The following is a 20515-nucleotide window of genomic DNA, read 5'->3' on the forward strand; positions in this document are numbered from 1 at the left end:
CATTTAGTTTATTAAAAGTCTTAGGGATAGGTATGAAACAGAAAGAGGGTTGATGTGGCATGTGCCTAACAGAAAGGGTCTGGAAGGATAGAGATTTTTTTATTGTAAGCAGTTGTATTTAGAGTTACATAAAGGAAATTAATGTTTTCATAGGTAATACAGAAAGGATATAACATAAAATAATTAGCAAAAAGTTGTCAAGATTTATTTGACTTCAGCATTTGGTGACATAAGAATCATACCAAATAATGTAACAATGTATAAAGTTTATAAGATGTTGTTATTGAAACATAATAAATGTAATTCCTGGTAACAGGCTGAAACCTGTGTGCATATCTCCCTATAATGATATAATGTAAACTATGTTAAATTTAGATTCAGCTGCCAGGTATGGAAATAAAGTGCACTATGTTTGAGGATTGCATTGGTTGTATGTTGTATTAGAGATATGTTAATACAGTTGAACTTTTATTTTAGAATTCTTTAAGCCTTCCTTGGGGTTTTGTGTGTGTGTGTGTGTGTGTGTGTGTGTGTGTGTGTGTGTGTGTGTGTGTGTGTGTGTGTGTGTGTGAGACAGAGAGAGAGAGAAAAAGAGACAATAATTTGGTTGAAAAGAAGTAACCATAGATAAGATGCAGTGGATGACATTGGTTCACAAAATCATTGAAGGAAGTGATCTGGACTTCTAGGTCAAAGACTCAGCTTTGTAAATGGCCAGGATATAGTGCTAGTCTGGATGTGGAGGTTGGAAGCCCACACATACAACAGCAGAGGATTTTACCTTTATTGTCATGGGTCCAGGTTGCATTTTATGCATCGATTATTAAATCAGATGATTGCCAGTGGAATCCCATCATGTTAACTTCATTTAATTTCCATGTCAGTTCAAAGCTGTTACATATGCAAACACATTCTGCTTTAATGCAGGTTGCTGCATATATACTAGTTTACATGAGATAGTTCTTCCAGGGTAACTGTGCAACTATGCCAACTTTCTTACAGTTTATTGTGACACTTCTATAAACTGCAGTTACAGATCAAAATGTCACCTTTCTTGTCTCTCCAAATCTTGTTAATTCTGTTCTCTCCACAAAAAAGGTAAAATAGTACTTGTAGGGTACTAAGCCACAAATCAGGACTGAGCTCCTGGATGATCAGCAGAAAAGGTCATCACCTAAAATGTCTTTTATTCTTATGGAGTTTTCCCTGGGTTCAAATCCACCTTCAGATCAGGTGCCCTCTGTTAAACTGTTATCTCCCAGTATGTAACACACACAGACACACACACACACACACACACACACACACACACACACACACACACACACACACACACACACACAACTATTGCATATGGACCACGATTAACCTGGTATGAAGTATCATTTTGAAAAGGAAATTAAACCGATGCCAACAGAGCAGTAATAAGATATAAATTGTCAATTACACATAGGTTGCATCACCAGAAGCAGAGTGAAAGCACAATGGGGGAAAGTCTTCAGTTGCCATAATGCTTCTTGTCAGGCTACAATTTGAATGTTATTTGCAGTACCAAAGGCCATAGAAAGTAAGGGTCATTGAACAGCTGGATGGAGCCCAGAAATTGCAACCAGGAAGATATGTGTAGTGGAAACAATGGAAATAATCAAACAATAGGAGAGTTGGAACACCGTGTATGAGATCAGATAAGATAGTGGAACATGATATGTATAAACAAGATCATAATAAGGAAATGTTAAAAAAATACAAGGACAGAGGGAGAGTAGAAGGCACATGTAGCAGGGATTGACAACTCCATGACTGTATGAAAATACTTCTTCAGAGAGATGATGTGGACTCAGGGAATGAAATACCAGCACATAAATCCACAAAGACATTCAATATAGCATAAGACAGGTGAAGAAAGGGTGGCAGTAAAGATAGGGATGGAGATTATGTAGAATGTTAAATGCACTTAAACAGTTGATAAGATAGGCTTCTGTTACCAAACAGCAATATAAAGTTATGTAATGCAATCCATGCTTCTCAGCCAGGTCACTTAGTAATAATTTATTATAAATGGTCGATCCTTCTCCCATATGCTATTCATGATAACAGTAAGTCATTTGCTTTTGAAACCATATATCTAGAACAGCTATTTATTGAAACAAGCTTATGTATGCATGATAGCCTTTATAAACTAGGCTTTTCCAAGGAAATGGCAAGTCAAGTTTGATTGTAGAACATACTTCTGTCCCAAAAGCTAAAAACAATGACCAGCTACTTGGCTGTTAAATAACTTTTATCTTCTAACAGTATCTGAAAGTGATAGCAGACAGTAAGATTAAAAGAAGTTGAAATGCATGCATAGTAAAACAACAGTTTCTAAAATGTTGTGTGATCAGTGAAATAAAAGTTAGTTGAAGATATCTGAGAAATATTTTGAGTCAATCACTAGACTGTAGAAAAGCTAGGGTAAGTAGTAGTATCATCTGGATGAATTTAAGCAAAAATGTCTGATATTTAGGTGTTGTTAAGACATCACAGTACATTGGCTTTTTACATTATAAGTTAATTGCTGTTAAGAACTGTGTGTGACAGATATCTGGTTAGGGAAAACAAGGAGGGCTTGGTAGCATTATGAAGAATGACTTTAGCAGTGGGGGCTGGTGACTTCAAATCAAAGGGGGGCTGCAGGAGACAGCTGAATGGGTGGGGCCAATGGGAAGGGGTATGCTCAACTATAAATGGGCGGATCTATGATACAGTGGGATCAATGATGCCCATATTTACCAATTTTCATGAAATAAATGCTCAGCCAATATGGAACATGCTGAATACTCTACACAACACATTGTTACATGTATATATACAGGCAGTCCACTCAAGACAAAATGAAGTGGAGAAGAAAAAAAATATTTCAGTGCATTGGCTACATGACAGCTTACTTAATATCTAGATGGAAATAAAAAGGTTGTGAGGCATGAAAAATAAATTACTTTTTAAATACATTACTGGAATGCCAGTCAAAATCAATTAGAAAAAAAAAAACAAGCAGCACTCAACTCAAACCACTTCTCCTTGCAGTTCTAATTATAATTTATATTCAGCTTTATAAAAGTACCAAGTAACATGCTGAAAGCAGCAGTCTCTGGGATACCCCCAGTCCTCACTTGTAAAAATGTTTCTTATCCAAAAAAGACCTGCTGTCCGAAAACTATCTACTTGTTTCATGGGGAAAACATGATCAAAGTAAAAAAAATGAACAGCAAACAAGAAACAAGCTCAAGATAAATTTCTTAAAGGATAACTGCACAGGTTATGGACCACACATGATAGATTGGCATTCTGTTTAGTTTATGGGTAAAGCCTGCAAAGATTACTGCAAGTCCCCAACAAATGTAATGAACTTCTGAAAATACTGAAATCCTGTCTTATACTACCACTATAATTCAGTCTGTTATCCAAAAGAAACAAGAAAGTAAGGACTAAGTAAAGCTGCATGGATTACTAGTCTTACAGAATACATAATTAGGCATATTTATCACTCTTAATAGAAGTAGCCCTACATCAGAATCTTATAAGGAACAATCCCAGCCACATCAGGAACCTAGCAGTTACTTTTGTTTTTGCATTTGCACCCTGTCACTTAAAACGGAACCACATAACGCATACAAGCAGCACAGTGTCATCTAGATAATTTTGAAAATGACTGTCACTTCCTTTATTACAATTACTGTCATATGCATTTCAATACCTAAGGCTTATACGTTATCTAGTTATGTAAATATTCTCTGCATGGCAACAACACAAATGCTTTCAATGTTGATAATTCTTTAACAGTATGCTTATTAAAGCTTACTTGCCTCTTACAATCTCAGACAAGCGTACCTGATGGTCATTAAAACATTGCTACTAAAACACAGAGCAAAAGGCACTGCAACAACGTGCATTTTCTGAATAATAAGAAGCATAAATCAACAGTATAAAAAAACCTGAACATTCTGCAAAATCAAGGAGAGATGAAAAGCCAGTGTACTTGTGACTTCCCTGGATGGGGGGATACTCTGCACACTTAGACTGCATAACTGCCCCTTGTCTTGCCTGGACACATCCCGAGTCACTACATTGGGGGAGTGGGGTACAACAAGTATGTCACAATTTAAAATGTCTCTGTCTGACGGTGATGGCCCTGACACATTTGGTCATACTTCTGAACCTCAGAGCAAGAAATCTAGGCAAAGCCGTAAATAAAAGTGGAACAAAGGCCCAAAAATAGGGGCAATTTTTAAATATTGCTCTTACAAACTTACAAACTTACAAACTTAGAACGTTGATAGAATAGTAGGTCTTGCATTAGTATGAATATTCTGAATGGTATGAATTCTGAAACTCATATGTCTGCCATTAGTTTCTAACTTTAATATTTAATGATTTGCCACTAATTTGCCAGAAAAACCACAATTTTTTAATGAAAAACGGACCAAAAATGTGGTGCAAAAATACAGTTGAGGCTGAGGTATGTAATATGTTATGTAAGCAAGTGCAACTTAAGAATTCTTATGATCCAATGAACAAAAACTCCTGTCTGTTCACATACCTGTCAAATCTGCTGGACATTGTCTGAACTCATACTATGTTGCTAAGGCTTGGAACTCCTTATCTCTACCCATCAGGTCAATATCCTCCTTCCCATCCTTCAAAATCATTTTGAAAGAGTTTCTAGCCAAAAACTGTCTTTGTTTTTGTTAAACACCAGGATAAACTATATCTCCAAATGTGAACAAATACTTATTCATACCTTACATCGCCTTACTCTCTTTTTTTCATTCACCTCTTTACTTCTATTAATTTCTCTCCCCAAGCTTTCTCTCTAAATATACCATAGGCCTGCTTTTCTCTCATTTCATATTGAAATTCCTGTTTTTATTATACTAACCCATCTTTAATTTTTCTATAAACTGGATAAAATGTTTCTAATTATTAAATCATTGTCATATAAATTGTATGCATTCTTAGCTAACATTTTCATATTATGTCTACTGTGGTATAACTATTTAAACTGTATGTGCTTTTTTGTATTATTTTTAAAGACTGTACAATTATTGTTCTTAAAATGTTTTGTAATACTTTGGAGCTTTTCTCCCCAGGCTTCCACTGAAAATTTGCTCCTACTCAGTCGGACTTTCCCGGTAATCAAATGTCAATAAAAAGATAAATCATTTCTTGATGGTACATGCAGTATCTTAACAGAATACTAGTTTACTTCCACTTTTTCTTATCCATTTTATACCACATAGTTTAAGCTTATGTCTTTTAAACACATACAAGTATATTTTTTATGAAATTACAGATCACCCCGGTGTCATGATAAATTTTAGTGGACATTCTGTGAGATTCAACAATCTCACTGCGGACACTAAGAGCTGCAGGCAAAAGAGGATGTTTCCATGAACATGGGAAATGTGATTTAGAGACATGTTAGCCACAATTATCAGTGTATTTGCATGTCTCTAAATTGTGTGGTGTTACTACTAATGCTAATCAACACTTTACTGTGGTAATCACCTCTGGTGGACCATGCAACACTTTGGCACATAAACCACCCCCATTCAGTCTCCGTACACACACACACACACACACACACACACACACACACACACACACACACACACACACACACACACACATATGGTCTATATTAGATGAACGAATAATTAAAATGTCAAGTATAACATACTCAACACACTTTAATCGAACGTTCATCTAATTGGAAACTGAAATATCTGAAAATCAAAAGATTTTGCTTGGCCAACACCTTCCCTGTACTGAAATATGATATATATAGAAACTACCAATGTATGTACACCCCTACTCACTCACATTATTTCAAACCTTTCATATCTAAAAACACTCTTCTGCTTTTTAGGAGAAGGTGGGGGGCTTTGCTCCACACCCCCGATGTAGGGGGCTGTGCCCCCCCACACCCCCGTAACTAAATATACCAACTCCAAGATCGCTCTACATTGGAGAAAGGGCAATTTCCCAGAAATGCCAAAACTAATTCTTTCACAAAGAAAGAATTTGATTACCTGGCCATTCGAGACAGGTTAGCGTATTGATGTCACAAGTCAAATTCAGTGATATAGCCAAGTAAAAGTTTTTGAAACTCTTATTTTTGGCATTTTCTGCTTCCGATTAGATGAATGTTCAATTAAAGTGTGTTGAGCATGTTGTACTCGACATTTTAATCATTTGTTCATCTAAAATAGACCCCCCACACACACACACACACACACACCTTTTTCCTGTCCCTGAATTTTCAGATAATTCCAGATATATCCTCATATTTTCCCCTTGCCCCTAGTAAATGATAAATGATTACAGTCAGTCAATAACATCAGACATTAGAGTGATGTTGTTCTTATCTCTACTTAGCATTTTTTGTATCCTAAGTACAAGCAACCACCAACAGCATCTGTAGATTTTTCATCTGGCCCCTCAAGACAGCATCACAACTCAGTACTAACTAACCCAAAATTGCTAAAAAATAAAGCAAATATGTACACCTATTGCAAGCATTTTTAATGTATAAACTGACAAACTTGCAATTTTTCCCCTTCTTTACCATTAGACAGACAAAATAAACTGCTAAACTGCCGCCCATCTTTGAACACCCGTCTAATCAAACTTTACAGTGTAAACCACAGATTTTGAGCAATGGCCCTCATCCTTATGGAAATCATTATTGCATTTCAAATCCATTTCCTTATTCCAAAAAATTCCATGCCTAACTCAAAGAATAATTTATATTTAATAAAACCATAATTAAATTCCTTGTAATGGGCAGCCTCCCAGAAAAATGCACCCTCATATTACTTTATCAGAATAACTCCGGACAGCTAATACTTCACATGGTAACCCGCTGCCAATAACTATTTACCCAAAGTAACTTAATTCACCTTTCTGCTATTCCTTATTTCTACTAGTTAGCATATATTCCTCTAGAAGCACTGGTGTAAATATTATAATTAAGATGAAAATTTGGAATTTTCTGAAAAGTCCTGCAATGGCACCAACAATCTTTTTGGCCACACTATGTATCCTCAACTGTATGGCTTTGAGCAACACGATAATCAGGTATGATTTGTTTCTTTAAAGGGATATATATATAAATTAGTCAAACCTTCACATTTGTAAAGCATAGCATACTATTTTGAACATGCACTATAATAATGTTCATACGAAGTAACGAAAAGTAACGGCTTCTCACACACACACACACACACACACACACACACACACACACACACACACACACACACACACACACACACACACATGCACACATGCACACATGCACAAACACACACACACACACACACACACACACACACACACACACACACATGCACAGACACGCACACACACACGCACACACACACACACACACACACACACACACACACACACACACACACACACACCCCATTTCCTCCATTCAAAAGCTCTGAGTCTCATTCAAATCACACACAAGAAAAGTGTACCTGAGTGAATCCAGCTCACTCTGGATGCAGAGTCGCATCCTCCATTCAAAATAACTAGCCAGTTCCCCATGCAAAAGTCCCGTTTTCTCCATTCTCGGTGCTGGAATGCCAAGCACGCATGTGTGTGCTGCCTCTAGCTCATTCCAAGCATGAACAGACTGTAGACCTTGCAGTCTGATCCCCTTCCAGTCTATGTGGTTGTAACTGCATAGATTTCTGGGGCATCTGTAGACTGCTGTCTTCTTTCTGAATCTGGACTGGTTAAATAGTCAGGATTCAAGTTTCCGAGCATGCATGCATGGATTTCTGGGGATTCTTTTTATTTTGGTTTTTGTTTTTTGTACAGCTGGGGGGGCTGCAGTCCTGCAGTCCAATAGCATGAGCCGCCACTGGCTTTTGGTTAATAAAGTAGACAATAAAAAATTCTGTGCCTCCCTTCTCCTTACTACACTCACAGTTAAACTTATTAGTGAAAGCTATTGCCAACCCCTGTGTGACCTTCTCCAGTCTCAAAGCAGCCCATTGCCCAAACATAACTCTGACAACCACATCTTGTTCCAGCCTCCCTTCATGCTCATGAGCCACCGTAAACCATACAATGTAAATGATTTGAAACCCTGAGCTGAGGATATCCTCAAGCTCTCTTTTACCCCTTGCTGCCTGCCTCTTAGCCCAAAATCTCCCTCTTGTGTTCCATGCCTTACCCATCTACTAATATAATTGCTGCCCCTTTCAATCATTTTACCTTTTTCAGACCAGTCCTTCTATTTACAATCCCTCCCTTCTCTTCTCTCTTTTTCCCTCCCCTGTCAGTATTAATCATCTCTGCCTTAACATGTCAAACATACAGATGCATCATCTCCTCTTCTAGTATTTTTTGTATTATTTGTGTTATTGTTCACCTCCTGCCGGAAAGCATAAACAGTTGCTATATATGGTTAATTTTGTTGACTGTATTACATTTGCTTTGTTTTAATAATCTTCTTTTTTTTAAAACAGTTTTATTAGAATTAAAATTAAAAAATAAATATGTACATTAGAAATGAACAATTTTCAAATAGATAATCAAATAATAATACAAAAAACAGAAAAAAACTATATACAAAGACTTACTCAACAATTATAAATTGATTAAATAATTACTTTTGTAATAAATTGTAGATTTTTTTCCATAGGAGTCCTTGATTTGATAGTTAAATATTCCATATTACAGACTTCCAGAAGTAAAGATTTGAATTCTTGAATTGAGGGAGTAGTATTGGATTTCCAGTTTCTTGTAATTATTTTTCTGGCAACTGATAATATAGTCCAGACTAAAGATTGATTAACTTTGCTTATACAATTAGGTACAGGAGTACTGAAAATAACAAGTGACTTGGTGAGAGTAAAATTATCTGTGAAGATAGCTTGTAAAAAAGAATTAACATTTTCCCAAAATTCATTTAAAATTACACAATCATATACCATGTGAGCCCATTTTGCATTTACTTCTATATTACATCTCCAACAGTTGACATTACTTTTGTTAAATCTACTAAGAGAGAACGGGGTAATAAAAGATCTGTGTAAATATCTCCAAGTAAAAAGTTTCCATTTCAATGATGGGGTGGTAAAACAAACTGATTGTAATATGTTTATTTTATCATCTTCTATAGTAGGATGATTATTAATTAAAGTAAAGTACTAACAACTGGTATCTGAAACAGCTTCCATGTCAAGTTTAATTAGTTTATATATGTGAGATAATATGTTTTGGTAGGAGATTTATGTTGTATAGATAAAACCATATATTGAATAATCTTAGGTATTGAATTCTCCGTTGTAAAAGACATAGTATCGAACTTATTAAAATATATTTCCTTGCTTCATGTAAGTCCAACCAAGAAAGAGAAACATTTTCATATTCATTTTTAAATATGTTAATAGATTTTAAGTCATTATCTGACATCATGTGAAACCAAAATATTATTTTTTTTATCTTTAAATGAACACATTTTTGAGTAATCAAGGAAAATATAACACTATGTGTGTAGGCTATTGGAAATAACAGAAATAACCAATCTTTAAAATTATTAAATTTAAACATTAAATTTCTGAAAGATCTCAACAAAAGAGTTATATAATTTGATTTAAAATTCTGAGTATTATTAAAAGTAATGTATTCTTTTAAAACCCATATAAAAGTATTATTTAACAGGTCTATTTTCTGGGATCTGTTGTTATTTATTGCTTTACAAGCTAAAATTTCTAGAATTTTTTTTTCCATTTGGCTGAATATTGTGGATCTATTAGAAGATAAATAGTTTTAACCATTGATGAGATTGCACAAATTTCTAAATTTGAGATGGCTATACTTCCATTATTCCAATTTTTTCATATGGGTGGACCAAGCTATTCTGGATTTGGTAGGATACCATAAAAATGTATGCATCACAGAATTGATTTTTTTTAATAATATAAGTAGGAGGGGGTAAGGAGATTGATTAATATACAAAATTTTGGGTAGAAAGATCATCTTAATTATTAAAAGTTTCTCATTCACTGAGAATGGAATCTTATTCCATTTCTGAGTAAAGTTTTCTATTATTTTTAGACTTTTATTATAGCTTACTTGAACAATATCTTTAATACTTTTAGTAATTTTGATACCCAAATAACATATTTCTTCCAATTGTGTTATGTATTTTTTATAATCATCCTGTAAATCAAATTTCTTAGGCCCAATTATTAATATTTGAGTTTTGTTATTATTAAAGAGTAACCCTGATTTTTTTTTTTTGAAAATACTCCATATCTGAGAATAATGCTCTGATGGATTTTTTATTTCCTTCTAATGTAATTACAATATTATCAGCAAACATTTGTATTTTGGAGGATTCATTTGAGGTTATCTTGTATCCTTCAATTGCCACATTTTTTCTTATCAAGTTGACCCAGGGCTCCATAATTAATGTAAATAATAAGGGAGATAATGGACAACCTTGTTTGGTACCCTTAATGATGGGAATATTTTGAGAAATATTTGTTCCTATTTTAATATATGCTTGGCAATCTTTACATAATTGCGTTATTAAATTAATAAAATTATTATTATTTGAAAAATTTAAACTTTGTAATAAAATAAATAAGTAATCCCAATTAACCGAATTGAATGCACAGTTTAAATCTAGACTAATTAATGTTAGGTTTTTATTTAAAGGTTTGACTGATTCTATTAAAGATGAGGTTCTTTTGATGTTATCATAAGAATTTGTATTTATAATGAAACCAGTTTGATCATCTTCTACTAGTGATGGTAAAAAGATTTTAAGCCTATTGGCATAAATTGACATAAACATTTTATAGTCAACATTTAACAAAGAAATTGGCCTATATGATGAGCAATGAATGGGATTTTTATTGTATTTCAGGATGGGGGAGATAAATGTGTATTTCCATGAGGGTGGGGTTATATTTCTATTTTGAGCACTATTGTAAACCTTATGTAATAATTCTAATGTATTCAAAGGCAAGATCTTATAAATTTCAGGAATAATGCCGTCGTTTCCTGGAGCTTTATTTAATTTTAATTTGGCAATTTGTGTTTCAATATCTTTTAAAGTAATGGGTTTGTCTATAATATTAGTTTGTTCATTTGATAGTTTATTTTGGGTATATTTATTAATAAAGGTTCTGATTTCTTCATTAGAATCAATTGGCTCAGTATGCTGATTTATATTAATGAAAAATTGTCTAAATTCTGTCAATATGTTTTATATGACTGAGACTGTCCTTTTTTCCTTAGGTGAATATATTTAATTTATATGATTAAATTTGGATAGTCTTTTAGTTTTATTAGCTAACATGTTGAGTGACTGTGGATTAGGGAAAATTGTATAAATTAAAATTTTTCCTAAGTGGTCATAGTTTTATGATTTAATATCTCTAGATAATTATTGTTTAGTGTATTTATTTCCTTCTTTTTTGTTTTTATCTAAATCTCTCTTGATTCTGTTTTAATATATCTAATTTATTTTGTATGTCAAGTAGTTGTTCATCCCAACTTTTCTTTTTTTTTATAAAACCAATTAAGAGTTCTTCCATAAAGATAAGGCTTAAGAGCATCCAATATACAGATTTCACTGGTTTCATTAGTGTTATTAGCTTCCATAAAGATCCAAGTTTCTAAATCTGTAAATTCTTTAAATTCCTTCAATTTTGTTATATAAGCCAGTATTCTTGTATTTGGGTATTGTAATTACTATTAATTGTAATTTCAAATAGGATGGGATTATGATCCAGAATTGGACATGTGATTATGTTGGTATCTATTAAGAAATCTATTAAGCTATTACAGAAAAAAATATATATCTTAGAAAATGTATTATGTCTGTGGGAAAAAAAGTATATAATAAAGAATTGGGATTTGCAAAATTACTTATATCTTTTAATAAATATACGTCTGAGAATTCCTTTAATTTTTTAGCTGATGGTGTGATTTTTCTCTTATTACTTGAAGTTGAATCTTTGGTGTCCAGTATACAGTTGAAATATCCTGCCAGTATTGTGTTCCCTTTAGATAATTGAATAATAAAGTCTAAATGTTGTTTCACAGTATTAGTTCCTATTTCTGGGATCCAATATATATTTACTAACGTTTAAATCTTATTTAATTCAATTGAAACAAGACAAAACATTCCTTTATCATCTCTAAATGTGTCAATTATTTTTGGACTTGGCAAAAAATTGTTCCATAGTATTGCAACTCCTCTTTTTTTTAGTGTGTTCTGAACTTACTAGTACTTTATATGATTTATTATTTAGTCTGACTATATCTTCATTTATTAAATGTGTTTCTTGTAGAAATATTAATTGAGATTTATGTAGTTTGATGAATTTAAATAACTTACCCCAATACTGTATAACTAATTATGCTTCACGTCTAATAGAGATGAAAGCAAAATATTATTTATTTCTTTATCAGTGTTTGAGAATGTAAAAAGAATAAATGTTATAAAAACTCTGATAATAACAATCACAAACATTATAACCCCTTAGAACCCACCTGGAGTATAAAACTCCCAATTTGAGTGACATACTATCATTCAAATTAACCTTCAGACCAATAAAAACCTCCATTCAGCAACTGTCTAATAAGAGATATATACTTAGATAAAATGAATATGGCTTCATATGAAGAAAACATATTAGTATACTATTAGTACACAAGAATTACATAAACAAGATAAAACATTAATATAATATCTATACATTAAATATATTTCATCTGAACTGTGTAAGAAAAAGTAAAATATAACCATAATCATTCATTTGGAATATTACTAAATGATATATCTCAAACAACAGTTTCAATTTGTTCTAGTATAATAATAAACTTCAATCCATTAAACAGTAATCTAATATCTATTTGTTCCGAAATATATTGTACAGATATAAATAGATTGACTTTGATGATCCAGTGTATGAATATATAATATTTATATATCTGTTATAATATTATTTACCTTAGTGTCTTAACTGTTTAACTTATCACTTTTCTTATAACTATTCATCAAATGTAACAGTTTAAACATACTTCATAACATGAAAACTCTTTAGAAGTATTTATTGCAATAAAACTGAAATAACTGATATATTTATATTTATATTTGTATAATATTAAATATGTACATATTATTTGTAAGCAAGAATCAATCTTTACAAAACTGCAATTAATGAGGAAATGTTTGTGTTGCAAAGAGTACCAGTAAAGTGCAGTCAAGTAAAAAGATTTGAATATCAAAAGCACATCTTGCTGAATTATTCTTAAACATAAGTAAGTAACTTTAAAGTTCAAGCTTTTCCTGACTGCAGTATTGGGATGATGATTTCAGAGAAACATATTAATACTGAATCACTTATAGTAGTAGGATACACCTACATAACTTTAGCAGGTCTACGCTTCATATCTATGTATGTGAGTGTGTGTGTGTAGGTGTGTGTATGTGTGTCTGCATGTGTGTGTGTGTCTGTGTGTGTCTGTGTGTGTGTGTGTGTGTGTGTGTGTGTGTGTGTGTGTGGGTGGGTGGGTGTGTATGTATGTGTGTGTGACATAATCTAAACATGATTCTCAACAGAATCAAAATGATTGCATAAACCTTTAAAGACACTTTTAGAAACATACTATATGAATATTAGTAAAATTAATAAAGATAATAATAATGATAGTGGTTATCAGCCTTTCATATCCTGGTGTAAGTTAATGTTCACTACTCACACTTTTCTGTTCATTTCCCTCAGTCTCTTTTCTTAAAATGTTTCATTTTCAAGGGTATGAGAAAAAATAATTTAATGCCTTTAAACTTCTCTTCTCAGATCTATAATAAAAGTAGTGACGGTGATACCGTTTTATTATATGCGCTTCAAAGTTCTATGCGACTGTTGTAATCTCACCAGTTCAAGGTTCAATCTGTTATGTCAGGATTCAAGCATCAAGAGCAGGAGGAAACAGTTATATTTAAGGAGGCTTCTCTTGTCTGATCGTGAGTCTCATTAGGTCAAATTAACACACGAGATTATCTCAGCGGGAAATGTTAGTATACATTTTAAATTGAAGCTTCTGGGCAGCTCAAGCCTTACCCATCGCATACAGACCTGTTATACTGAAAAGAAAGGCAGAGAGAAAAAAAAAATGGAATCACGCCACCATAGTACTTTACGTTCAAAACATCCCTCACTAAAACTTTCCATATTATATCCATTTGCACCACTTCCAAACCACTAAACACAAAACAATTGCAAAATAAGTGAGGGTAACCAATACTTATTACAAAACTTGAACACTTCTAATTATACAAGGCATTTTATTTAAAAGCCATAAACAACTACTATCTCAACGATCCCCGAACACGATAAGTGTTTCATGAAACAAGACCAGAAGCCTATAAACTACAATGTCGCTAACGGCAACCATCTCTGCCCTACATATTCCACAGAACATATAGTAAACAATGCTCCACCATCCATAGTCACCACACACTGCAGCATATCCCACAAATAAAAGACATTAAAGAAAAATCCATACATTCAAACGGCATACTTATATCACTGCAGAACAACATCAGTTAGCATTTGCCTTTGTCTTGCTACAAGAACAAGCTTCACAACACCATAACTTTCCACAATAACCAAAAGATTAAATCAACAAACTACTCTAGCGACTTTATGAAATAACAAACATCCTTTCAATTAAATAATGCAGTAGTACTACTTGATGTTCATTTTAAACAAGGAAATTAAAGAATATATTGTAACATGTACAATGTAGCAAGAAAAGGAAATTGTTTAAATAATAACTTACCAGTTGTCTCAATTTCTTTCTCCCCAACTTCTGGGTTTATTTTGTATCTAGTTCAGATATTATTAGTTTTATATGTTGTGAAGATAAAGTCATGTCTTATGTTTTTTCTTTTGTTCTGTACTAATCCATGTTCCATTTTCAGCAAGTCTTTTTGTTCTAGTATTTATCCATTCCATATCTTCAACGTTTGCTAGTATTTTGTTTGTTTTAATGTAAGAGAAGGCAGAATCTACGTCTTCAAATGTATTTGTAGTATTTTGATGAAAGATTTTTAGTCTAGCAGGGAATAATAGTTGTGTTTTTATTTGATTTTTCTTTAGTTCTCTTATCAGTGGTAAAAAACTTTTCTTTTAGATAATACCAAAGGAGAATAATCATTGTCAAAGCATATCAAACTGTCTTTTATTTTGATTGGAGCTTTAAACCAAGCAGTTTTAAGGACTTCTTTGTCATGTGAAGATAAAAAATTGACAATTACAGATCTTGTTGAGTTAGTTTTACTACTTTTTGAAGAAACAAATGACCTGTGCACTCTCTCAATTCCATATGATAGAGCTTCAGGAAGATCTAAAACTTCAGATATGCAATATGTCAGAAATTTCTCCATGTTATTATATTCTATATTCTCAGGTAAGCCAAATATTCTTACATTATTACGATGGGACCTGTTTTCAAGGTCATCTATTTTTGTTTGAAGTAATGTATTTTGCTTTAAAAGAAATTCTATGTTGTGCTCACCTTCCTGTATCCGAGTTTCCATATCATTTAATTCTGTTTCTATCCCTGAAATTAGTTTTTGTTGCTGCATGTCCTCATGAAGAATGCCCATCTGCTTTGAAGATTTTTCTTTAAAAGTATCCAATTTCATATCCAATCTGTCTATTTTGGAAGTTAACTCTTGGATATTAGTTAACAAAGATTCAAATCCTTTTTAAAAGTTATGTCAGTATGTGAAGTTTTTGTGAAGCTCATGTTGACTGATGAGAAAGAACTTCTTACCACTGATTTGACAGGAAAATTAATGGTATCAAAAGAAATATTTTAATACTATCCTAGTATACTATATAAAGAATCCAATGATATAAAAATTTCCACTATTAGAATAGTATTTTTTAAAAATTCCTATCAAAAGTAATTTGAATAGACAGAGCTGAAGTAAAAGGCTGCTACTCAGAGCTCATGCTAGCCACGCCCCCAATAATCTTCTTTAATGACAGACCCTGTAGCACCTCTGAACAACTGTTGTGTATCTTTTTCCCTCTGGGCTCAAGTTGTGCCGGAAAAGGATCTTCAGAACAGTTTACTTACCTGGTTAACAAATGTAAATAAATAAATAAAAATATTAGACATTTTAGTTACCAAGTAAATAAGAAAATATTTAAAGCATAATGGATACAATAGGATATACATTGGCTAACAATGACAGACCAATGGGTTCACATTATAAAGGGGAAAGAATACTGTCTTTAATATTTCAGAAAAGAAGATTCACATAAAGAAAATGAAATACCATACCATGAGTAAAGAAGTAATGACAAGAGGCAGTAGGGAAGCTAGGGTGGTTGGAGAGGGTTAACTGCCCTTGACGCAAAGTGTTGGGGGAGTAGTCAGATGATTGATATCTAATGCAATATTGATATTGCAAGTGTGACCAAACCATAGTACTGTAACACTCCATGTGTAGTCAAAAGTGTAACATCTGCTAGCTATATTGTAGATAACAGTTTTCTACAGTTTAAAACTTATATAACATCTTTTTTAACTCAAATCTGAGTGCTGAAGCACTCAGGCATGGTATAAAATATAGCAACTGTTTATTATATTTGTAGCAAGCAGTTTGCTACATTTTATAAGACTTTTTTTAAAGACAAGTGCTGTAGTACTCTGTGCAGGATGGGTATAAACTGCAGCAGCAGTTTGCTACAGTTTATAAGAAGAAATTCTTATCTATTTATTTATTTTAATAAAAGGGAAGAGGGTCAGGGGGAGGGCACAGAACCTGGACCTGAATGGCTGGGCAGTAGGGAGTGGTGTGTGGTTTGCATCTGCCCACCTGGTTTGTATGGCAGTAGAAGAAATGTCTGTGTTTTTATTTCTGTTTTGTTTTTGTTTTTACTGTTCAATGGAAGACCTTGAGGGAGCTGGGGAGGATTTATATTAAAGTGCTTTTTTTTTTTTTTTTTTTTTACTAGCAAAGGGCACTTCTGACATGAGGTGAGGAAATACCAGCCACTGTGACAAGAGACACTGCAATGGCTTCTCCAGTGGCAGCTTCAGGTTCCTTCTTGCTGGGGCACAAGATGGATACAATAGCTAGCTGGTGGGGAATGTGAAAACCAAAACAAATATGTGTAGAAGATAAAAAAAACATATATACATGCATTCATACTGTCCACCTTTGTACTACCTAAGTGGTGTACCTTTCTTTATAGCAGTGCAGTCCTGTAACTTAATTAAATATTAAAGTAACTTCCACAGAATAATATGTCATGATCCTCAGCTACTACAAAATGTACTTAGCCAATGACTTATTTTAATCTATTTGTTGGACAGGTAAGCCCACCGACAAAGTGTCTTTTTTCAGGGGGAGTGACCTGGGAACACTGTCTGCTTTAAGTGACTTGCTCAGCATCACATAGTAGGCAAGTGGAGGTAAAAAAGTCAAGCCCTTTGCTCTTAACTGCAAAAAGCAGCTCATTAACAGCTTAGAGCCTTGATCCCCGTCATTAACTGCCAGACTGATTCCATGTATGAGTTAAACACTGTGTCTTACTGGTCAATCGAGTCTTTCAGAATATTACAAGTGACTTTTCTTGATCTAGATCTATGCATGCAAGTAGCCTTCATCCTTATTTTTCTAGACCTCTCTTACCCCTGTATAACAGGCCACTGATAGTTATAATAAATCATTGTCTTATTACCAACAACAGCAAAGGTAAACTAACTAGTGCAGTTTTTTTCCCTGAAATAGGTCTCTGAAAATTGACTTCACTTAGTGTTCATAAATTATCTGCACATATTTTCTAACCTCATGATAGCCTGTCACAAGACAACAAATTATCTAAACAAAATAACCTTTATACATTCAAAATTCACAAGGCAGACTCTACAGAGGTACTCTACCAGTAGGAGATCTGGAGGCTAAGACCTTGGAATGTTAACTGTTCAGAGAAATTATTAATGTAATTTTTCTAATATAAAACAATTATTTTATACTCAGATTATAATGGTAGAAATGGTCACTCACTGTCCAGCTTACATTTTCAAGCTGAAGATATTTAATAAGACTTGCACATTTGTGTCTGTCTTAATCTTTCACCAGCTATTCAATCAAAATACACTAATAAGTTTGAGGATGTAAAATATAGTTGCTTAGGGAGGCAGAACATCAAGAGGAGATGTATATGTGGCTATTACTCTGGGATCATATGAGACATCCAAGCTGCACCCAAAATTTAGATCTGCAATGCATAATATGACTGTGCAGGATTCCCATTTGCCAGATGTATACTGACATTTATACCACCATCAAAAAATATACTTTTCCTTCTAAATGGCACTCTTCCTTGATGTAGATTTATTTTTATTTAATTACTTACTTAGTGTTAGTGAACCTTACAGATATACCGGTCCATACTGATCCCCTTTAAACTATAACTTGGGCCCCAAGGGCAAAAGAGCCACAGACAACCAGTTAAGGCAATCAATACAATGTACATAAAAAACACTGTTATACAAAGTACAGCTAATGTAGAGAGTGCATAATAAAACTAACAGGGCAGAGATTAGCTAGTGGGATTTTATTCAATGCAAACAAGTTCAAAGACAGTACTGCTAAATCCCTAAGGTCAAAAGACTGAATACAGAAAGACCAAAATCAAAAGGTCAAGTGTCGAAAACCTAGCAACATATACAGCATAAAGAATTGAATATGATAGTGCATAACACATCCCAAACTAGACATCTGCAACATCAGTCTGTTACCTTACACACTATAAAACTTGATAACATGAGGATGAAATCTCTATCAGCTTCCCTAACTTGGTTAGGTGTAACCTGGACAAGGTTTAAGTTTGTTATGTCTCCTTCTCTGAGCTGCAACTCACCAATGACTGTTTTGAGAATCACTGCCAGTGTATGTTGTATTACTTTACCAGCACTGATGTGCATTTTTGATGTTTTTAATCTTCTCTCAAATTATGCAGTCTTGGGATTAATATATAAAAATAAAAATTGTGTGCATTACAAATCCCACACATGTAAAGTACAGAGGCTCTTGTCCCCATGCAAAATGTTTTTTTTATCTGGTTGAAGCTTTTTTAAATGATTTATTTTGTCTGGTTGAAGCTACAACCAATGTGGACTCACCCAGAGGACTGTAATTATGTCAGCACCACAAATGGCTACAACAATGACCTAAGCACCCAGACAGTTGCACGTAAAGTACAAAACACTGTCAGTAAGTAAAGTCTTAAAAAGTTAACTAGACTATATATGTCATTCATGAAATATCTCACATGGAAAGTACTATGAAGATGTATGGTCCAAAATGAGGCAGTACAAAGAAAGAACAGGCACCATGAAGCTGCAAGAAAGTGAGCTAATGCATAAAATTGTACACTGACACATAAAAGAATTAACAGAAGCTGACAAGTACTGTATTTCAGTTTATGTGAAAGAGACATCGAGACTATGAGTTAGTTCATAGAAGTTAGCATACAAAATTTATTTGGACTGCAGAAGTTGTGTGACACTACCAAAAACTAGAAAAAATACAAAAATATCTCACCTTACAAAAACTGAAGAATACTTCTTGACATTTGAACCACTCTAGTTGAATCACAGAAAACTCAAGACTAAAGATGCTATCATAGTAATGGATGGAACAGCAACTACTGATGGCATATTTAACCCCTTACCTACTGAGCATTTTCAAAAGGTCTGTTCCCAGAATATTTCTTCTTTTCGCAATGTTTGCTCTTTTTTAAAAGCCTATAGCTCCAAAATTATTCCATATTTATTCACAAAACGTTCATGGAATATGAAGGGCATTGTTTCATGTCTTGCGTAGTCAAATGACACACTGAGGCACTAGATGAGTTCAAGTAATTTATTATACATAAACACATAAGGAGCTGTAACTGGAACATATACTTTGAACTTTGTATACTTACTGACTGACTCATTACTTCTAACACACTCACATATGCATCTCCATTTAAGCTTGCAGTCACTGAATGACTATACAAAATGGCACTGATCCTGTAAGTGCTCAGTAATTTATATGCACCTGCTCTCTGACTATAGTGGTTGACTAGGTACAATATACACAATGATCTACATTCTCTCTTTAATTTTGTTTGACATGCAAAATAGGAGAACAAACACATTTTGAGAGCTAGACAATATAGCAACAGCTTAATAAACAAAATTGAGTTCAAGTCCAAGTCCAAGTCACTGTGTATTTAGAATTTGGTCTGGAAATTCTACCTGATCGGGTAACATAGAAATTCTGACTGGGTTTAGCAACAGGGACAGTATCTGGGGATTCTCTCATGACTGGAAAATCTGGGATTACATCACAATTATTTGAAGGAAGCACACTGTCCTTTTGAATTTCAACAGGTGTAAAGTAATTCTGTAAATTAAA

The sequence above is a fragment of the Protopterus annectens genome, chromosome 17.part0, assembly GCF_019279795.1.
Source record: "Protopterus annectens isolate FY-2018-M chromosome 17.part0, PAN1.0, whole genome shotgun sequence".
Classification (NCBI taxonomy): domain Eukaryota; kingdom Metazoa; phylum Chordata; order Ceratodontiformes; family Protopteridae; genus Protopterus; species Protopterus annectens.